The sequence below is a fragment of the Papaver somniferum genome, chromosome 7 (assembly GCF_003573695.1).
Source record: "Papaver somniferum cultivar HN1 chromosome 7, ASM357369v1, whole genome shotgun sequence".
Classification (NCBI taxonomy): Eukaryota; Viridiplantae; Streptophyta; class Magnoliopsida; order Ranunculales; family Papaveraceae; genus Papaver; species Papaver somniferum.
The window spans coordinates 224,180,191-224,188,819 of record NC_039364.1 but is presented as its reverse complement, the minus strand read 5'-3'; the positions used below and the strand labels follow the sequence as shown (position 1 = coordinate 224,188,819).

The 8,629-nt window shown below is 36.6% G+C and overlaps 1 pseudogene; it reads left to right on the top strand.

Moving 5' to 3' along the window:
* The first annotated feature begins 536 nt into the window (after positions 1–536).
* On the top strand, positions 537–4,966 carry LOC113299677 (annotated as a pseudogene).
* Positions 4,967–8,629: the final 3,663 nt, after the last annotated feature.

Below are 8,629 nucleotides of genomic sequence, written 5' to 3'. Positions count from 1 at the left end.
AATATCACATGTGTAGTATCAGATAAATGGGGATTTTATTGGTTTTTATCCACTGATATTTAGCAATCGTTGTATTTATCTTCATTTCACAGTAGAGAGCCATATGCTTGTGGGAAGTTTTAATGGCGGATACATTTCTCGATAGGGAAGAACAGAGTTTCTGGGAGAGGAAATGTGAATCGTTTCTGATTCAAAGATCAAACTGTAATACTATTATGACATGTGTCTCGTTTTTAATTTGTTTAAAGGGTAATTTTGGGTTTTCAATATTAAATATTTATTATTTCACGCACCTGCACGTGCACGTGCACAGTTAACAGCATCGTCACGGTAGTTATAACGTAAAGGGGGTTTCACCTATTATCAATATATAAAGGGGATAATGTAAAATAGCCATTTTTTTTGAGGGGGAAACACAAAATCCCCCAAAAAGAAATGCTTGGAATCCGATTCCGAACCCATTTTAACAACTTGTTCAACAATAAAACTCCAGCAAACTCATTTTCTTTGTATCGCGTTCCCTCCCTTTAAACCACCATCTTTTCTGTCTCCAAAGTCAACTATCACAACGTCTTTTCTGTCCCAATCAACAATGGCTAATCCCTCAAATGAGATGTCAACTAAGCCTAATATTACTCACGTTATTTTTGACATGGATGGTCTATTACTTGATACAGAGAAATTTTATGAGGAAGTTCAAGAAATTACCTTAGCTGGTTATGGGAAAACATTCGACTGGTCACTGAAAGCTAAAATGACGGGTAAGAAAGCTATTGAAGCAGCTAAAATGTTTATCGAAGAGAATGGAATCAGTGATTTATTAACTCCTGAACAATTTCTTGCTAATAGAGAAGATATGTTGTTGAATTTCAGAATTAATGCCAGGTATATTTTTTTTATATGAATTCCTTTAAATTTCTATCAACTGTGTTTATATTGATGTTATATAGTCGGTTTACTTGACTTTTATTTCATATATGCTCTTATTAACCAATTTCTATTTCATTTTTACAGGGGCTAGTCGTCTAATTAATCATCTTGAAGAACATGGGGTACCAATTGCTGTTGCTACAGGGTAATGTTTGTTTGCCCTTGTTTTCATTATTTTCTCCTTTATTTGCGTACACATGGTGTCCTGCCTTTGTACGAAAACTGACTTCATGCCTTATTTGATAACAGTCGCATGATACCTAGTAAATAAAACTTTTGGTTTTTTAGAAACTGGTTTATCAACTAAACAACTGATAGAAATAATGTTTCAGAAACGGTCCGCGAGTTATAACCCCAAAGGTGTCACATCCATGCACAAAAACTCTACCAAAACAAAATGTTCACAAAACCCCATTTAACATAAACTGTCTACATTACCCTTCTATTATTTAAATCACCCCAACAAAAACAAAAATCAACCCAACCTTTAAATTTTATTATATTATCACCACGAACAACAACCCACCACCAGCAACATCACCACCGCCCGTCGCCGCCGCCGCCACCGACCACCACCGCGCCACCACCAGAAAAATGATGAAACCAAAAATTGGTTTCACCAAATTAAGATGAAACCAAATTTCATCATAAAAGAAAGGAGAAAGAAGGAGAAGAAAAAATGAAACACAATAAGATGAAACCTTCCACCACCGTCAACTGCACCGCCCCCATCGCCACCACAACCATAATCACCACAACCACCACTACCATTACCTCCTTAACTAAGACTAAATTCAACAAAAAACAATCCACAATAAGATGAAACCTACCACCACCGTCAACTGCACCACCCCCATCGCTGCCACAACCACCAGCACCACAACCACCACTACCATTACCCCCTCAACTACAACCAGTTTCAACAAAAAATAATCCACCTGTATCCCACCATCAAAATTGGCTTCACAGATATTGATATTCAACAAAATGAAAAAAATACGATGAAACCTAATTAGGTTTCATCAACTTCAGCCAATTCATTACACTTTTAACAATGCAGACATACACCTCTTTAATTGTAACCCATACCAGTCCTTTATGCAACACCTGAAGCTCAACTACAACTCTCATTGCATTAGCACCACCCTTACTCAGTTAATCCATTCTTTATCACTTCCATAACTTCAGTTAAGGCCACCACTACAAACAAAACTTCTTCATCAATACCGGAGTACCAGTACCAGACCCTGCTATACACATTCTCCCAATTCATACACACATATAATCAAAACCACCATTGTACATACAATCGAAACCACATATTGTCATTTCACCAACATAACTTCAATGATGAAACCAAACATGCCGTCTTCCAAGTCAGACTGAATAAACTAGACAAAAATCAGGTGAAACCAAAATTTGGTTTCATCATAAACTTAATTTTCATCATTAAAATCTTTGGTTTCATGACAGAAAATAGGCAAGTTTATGATGAAACCAAATTTGGTTTCATCATTAGTTTATTATTTTCACCAACCAAAACTGTCAGAATTTGATGAAACCAATTTTGGTTTCATCATAAATCTGTCATTTCCCAATACAATATTGATTTCGACTTTGAAGATGTATCATCATTTGCTGGTGATGAAAACATCATAAGGTGGTGGTGGTGATTGTAGAGGATTGAACGAGGAGGCGGAGGTGATGTTGGGAGCGGATCTGCAGGTACTGGTGTTGATTGTAGATGAGGTGTTGTTGGTGGCCGATTTGAAGGTATTGGTGGTGGTTTTAGATGATAAAAGGAGGAGGTAGAAGTAGTGTTGGTGGCGGATCTGATGTACTGGTGGGAAAAACAAAAATAAGAGGAGGCGGTGTTGTTGATGGAAAATATGTAGATGGAGAAGAAGAAGGTGATGATGGTGTTAATGGAGGAGAAGGAGGTGATGATGGTGTTAATGGAGGAGACGGAGGTTCTGTTGGTGGCGGATCTGGACACATCGGTTGGTTTGATGGTGGCGGAGCTACTGTTGGTGATATATCTGAATAGAAATAGAAGAAAAAGAGACGAAGGTTTCGTGGAGGAGACGAAGGTGTTGCTGCTGGTGGTGACGGAGGTGTTGTTGGTGGTGGTGACGGAGGTGTTGCGATGGTGTTCATGGAGAGATATTTGTTGCTGCTGGTGTTAATGGTGGTGGGGAGATGAAGACCGCATAAATAGAAAAAAGAAAGGAGAAAAGAAGAAGAAGAAGAAGACAAGGTAAAAAGGATATGTTTGGCTTTTTTTAAAGTAATAAAAACTAAATTTGCACATTATTATTTGACCTGGAGTTTTTGTGTCACTTTTTAATTAAATGTAATTCATTTATTAAAAATAATATGGCTGGATTTTTTATACCACATGTTTAGTCACCTTGGTTTTATTTGACTAGTTTTGTTTCAGAAATCATGAATATATTTGACCCAATTTAATTTCCTGTCTTCTTTTGGCAGTTCTCATAAAAAATATTTCGAACTGAAAACACAAAAACATGGTGAACTATTTTCGAAGATGCATCATATAGTTATGGGTGATGATCCAGAAGTTAAACAAGGCAAGCCAGCCCCAGATGTATTTTTAGCAGCTGCCAGAAGATTCAAGGTCCTAATCTGAAATACTAAAGATTTAGATTATAATTCTCTCTCAGGTTACATATATTAGCAACTGAGATTCTGCTGGATATTTTCTGATGGCATTTTTTCAATTTGTTCACAACAATTTTTCCATGATCCAGGAGAGCCCAGTAGATCTGACAAAGATCCCTAGTCTTTGAAGATGCGCCTTCAGGAGTTGCTGCCGCAAAAAATGCTGGAATGTAAGTAGCTACAAACTCCAAAGCTAATTCCTAATTACTGGTAAAACATTTCCTTGTTTGTTAATTGGGTGGAAATCAGTCGAGGTCGTTTGGGTGTCTGAATCTTTTCAAACTTTCCAAACATGGTTTAAACTTTAAACCCAAAACCAGGAATTTGGTTGAAGTTGCTTCATTTCCATTTCTGTTCCGAGAACAACTAATTATAATGTCAGGATTTGTTCGCCAACTGCCTGATGTTTTGAGTAGCAGCACTAATCATGTAGTGCTAGGATATGATTCTTATGTGATCAGACAGACGGCATATAGGGTAAGCTTGGAATACCCCTAATGAACCAGTTCTTTCTAGGAACTTCTATCACGCAAAGAAAGAGATTTCCGAGGTGTGCACAGTTTGGGGAAAGGAAATGTTCTTAATTCACAACTTACGACTTTTTGAAATAAAATGAAGTATTATAGATTAAGTAATCTGATTCATTGGGTTTCCAACTTTCTAATGTTAACAGTTTCCTACTGTCATGTGCAGGTATGTAGTAATGGTTCCAGATTCGAGATTGGATGGTTCTTATCAAGCTGCTGCAGATCAAGTTCTAAGTTCCTTGTTGGACTTCAACCCAAGTGATTGGGGCTTGCCATCTTTCAAGGATGCTGCAAACTAAAGTTGCAGCTACAATATTTGGTAAGAATTCTATGTGCAAGAGTTGGGTCATGTCTGTAACTGTGAGAGAGAGTTGGGTCATGTCTGTACACTCTCAAGGTGACTTTTCAAGACACCTTAAGATTGAGGGGAAGTCATTGAGTGTATGTGTGAGAGTTGGGTCATGTCTGTAACTGTGCGTATCGAATTTGAGATGGTCATGGTACTTGTAGTACAAGAGGTTATGTTCATATGGTTTTCAATGGTCAGCTTCTGTTTGTGTTGGAGCCTGTTTTATGAAGGAAGGATGCTTCATATGAGCAAGATTTGAAGGAAGCTTTTTGTGACTCATTTTTCTTTCTGCTGGTTCATTATAAATTCACGGTAGTCCTCCCTGGTTGTATGGTTTGTTATGCACTATTAGCATACCGTCTACTTATTAATGATAGTGAGCTCTTATACACCATATGGAGCTCCTAGTGCTTGTCATTGGCAAAACATACAAGGTTTATTTCCGGTGTGAGAGTAATAATAGAGTGTATGTGTGAGAGTTGGGTCATGTCTGTAACTGTGCGTATCGCACGTGAGAGTGTCGGTGTCTTATGAGTGAGTTGTGTCGAGAGAGGAATGAGAGAGTATATAAACTCGTCCTTTGTCTGTAATCTTGACTTTTTCATGAATTCAATCCATCTTTTCACAATGTAGATATCAGACTCCTCCATGGTATCAGACCTGAGAATTGAAATTCTCAGGGGTGATCGAATCTAGGACCTGATTTTCTTCACCACCACCATCATCAACATCTACCACTAGTAATACTTTCATCTCAATCTCATTAATGGTGTTTTTTGCAAGAAATTAGGGTTTTTTGGTTCGATTTGGTACCTCTGCTACAACAACAACACCAATTACTGTCGGTTTTTATTTTTTCGTTCTTGCTTTCAATTTCAATTTTGATTTTATTGCTCTTTCAATTTCGTTTTTAAATTTCTTCATCATGTAAGACTGAGGATCAGCTCAGCATTGATTTTATCTTTTCAGTTTGTTAGAGATAATGCCTCTCTTCATCACGTAAGAATGAGGATCAGCTCAGCTTTGATTTTACCTTTTATTTTCGTTTTCAATTTGATCGTTATTCATCACACTAGTCTGAGGATCAACTCATCTTTTGATCTTTCCCATTTTCCGATCTTTTGATCCCAATCTTTCGTTTTCTGCACAATTTCTCTGCATTTCTGCTCAACTCTCATTTGATTTGTTACTTTCATCATCGATTCTCGTTTACTGTTGCTTTCCAAAATTTGCCTACAATTGTTCTTTCACATATTCAGATCTAGTTTCTACTCGTTTGTTGTTCAATTTTCCTTCACGTGATTGTTTGGACAATCAACTTTTGTTTTTCTACAACTTTGGTTCTGTGATTTGTTTTTCATCTGGTTCGTGATTGCTGCTTTGATCCGAGTCTTTAGATCTGTGTTTTCAGATTCATTGTTTCTTGATCAGATTCCGACTACCTCTGACAATTGTTGTTTCTCTTTTTGAGTTCTTGGGTAAAGCATTTGTGATATTTGTGTTTTTAGATCTTTTTCATTCCTGATTTCTTGATCTTCTTGGTAAACTACATAGGAATAAAAAGTTGTTACGAAGAAATGCGTTTGAAGATCTCCTAGAAAAAGCGACGGGGTTTTCGATTACATTCCCACATTGTCTTTGTTCCTCAGTTTTCGTGTTCTTCCTTTTAATTTTTGAAATTTGTTATCCTTCCGAAAATGAACCAAAACCGTAACCATGAAAAAATTGCACTTCTCAGAAAAAACAAACTTGTATCTTTCATATTGTTCTATTTTTGCATTTAATTTTCGTCGTTCAATTTTTTAAATGGTATTAGAGTCATATATACCTCCGTAAGAGAAGGATCCCATCCATCCAAATCATTTATTATAAATTCTCACAAAGGAATACTGAGATTCGTGACGGATATAAAATTTGAGTTTTCCTTATAGAGCATTAAGATGAAGATAAAAGCCATTAATAACGTAGTATAGATAATAAAGAAACCAACGGTTCCACAAAAACACATTAGAGTTTGTTAGCAACAAAGCATCATACCTTTGAGCAGCCACACGTCTACATGCCTCTTATTTGCCCCGCCGTTCATAGCATGGTTTTTTAATTCTATCATTTACGGTATTTGACAACACGAAAAGATTTTATTGTCTTGATAATACTTGATAACAAACTGCAACAGTCTCATTGAAAGTGCAAGTTGGTTCGATCTCGTAATGATCTACTGGTTCTTGTTAAAGCATAGCTCAGTTGAACCCACCAAGCGTTGGTATGTCAAGTTTGGTTGTCATAGTGAACCAAAACTCATTTAAAGAGTCGCTTGATTATGTACTAGAGTCAACTTCGTATAGGTTAGCTTGAAAGTATTAGGATATGAGACATTACAAGTATTTCGAAGACTTGAAGAAGTGAAGAAGTAAGGAGCTACAACGACAACATCATCCTTCCACTTGAGGTTAGTGATATTTGACTTGAACTGTTTCATTCCTTAGCGAATCTTTCAAGTCGTGCATATTGAAAACATAACTGCGAAGCATGAATGATTACACTCTAGTTAGACGTAGTATTAAGGAATACAATACGTAGTATAACGCTTATCTTTTGAACTTCGTATATAAGACATCGACATAATCGTTTGAATGCTATTGTGATTATATATGGGTATGAGGTGAAGATTTCATCCTAGGAAACAATGTTTTACATTAGTTTAAAGGAAGTAAATTCATGAACATGTTTCGTGTATCGAAAGGGAAATCGCTAGGCTTATTGGTATTGTTATTCATTGCATATCTTTTGAACCACCAATATGTGTGATTAGTATAACCACTCATGAATTGTTTATGTTCTTGGTAAAACTATTCATAAGGCCTGACTTTTGTATTGGTATGACTTTTATTAGTGAAACCGATCTTAAGTAATCACCTGAGATGGTATGATCGATTTAGTGTTATTGGTATGACCAACTCTAGGCAAAGGGGAACCGATCCTATGAAGAGGTGCAACCGATCACAAAAGGGGAATCGATCCTTGTAAAAGGTGCAACACGTTTTTAGTAGATGGGGGAACCGATCCTATGTACATGTGCAACAAGTTTTTAGTGAAAGGGGAACCGATCCTATGGACATGTGCAGCAAATACAAGTAGTTACCATAAGTATGTGGGGAACCGATCCTAGTACCTAGTCAACCGAATTTTTGGAAAGCTAGTGTGACTATGCACAGTACTCACATGGAGGTAGAACCGAAACTTTTTTTGGTAGAACCGAGAAACCCATGATTTATGATTGAGTGTTCTTAATCAATCACATAGTTCTTGAAAGTCAGATGAACCAATTCTAAACTCGTTTGGAAGTGTGGCAAATCAGTTTCAAGATTGTAAGTATGAAAGAGACTTACAAAGTAAAGATGTCGACATACTTTGAACATGTGCAGTAACGCCTATCTTTTATTGTTCAAAGATATTCCTTAATAGATAAAGGAAAATCCCGGATCGAAAAATAAGTTGAGAATCTTTTAATTAAGGTTTTTAATTTTATTTTTGGAAAATGAAAATTGGTAATGTGCATTTACTAATTGGAGATTTTCTAAGAGATTTTCGGTCAATGTTTGGACAAAGCATTTCCAAGAATTATGGAAACCGAATCTGGAATATATTGCATATCTTGAGAATATTTTCGGTTTTGGAAATTCCTTGGTGTCCAAACTTCCTTGGTCTATAAATACCAAAGTTTGCATTTCTAGCAGACTAATCCTCAGAGCCAGCAAAACTACCTAGTTGTGTTGTTACTGGTGGAGCCGCCTATTCGGAGAGGAAAGTAACCTAATTAGGCGAAATCTCTTACGGCCGCTCAGTTTAAAGACTTCTTTGAGATTTAGAAGCTCTATTAGTACCGTTGGTGGGAAACTAGATAATTGCGGTTTATTATCAGTTTTCGATTGATTTGATTGACTAACGGTTGTTGAACTTTGATTGCACCTAGTTTGTTTATGCTTGAGAATATTCTCTTCTGATATAAGATTCACTCAAACTAGATCGAAGTTTCGACGGGGATATTTAGACTGTTTGTAGTTCTAAAGACGTCTTGTGATAATCCATTGTTAACAGACTCCGTTCTGTGCGTGATTAATCACAAGAGATTCAAGTTGAT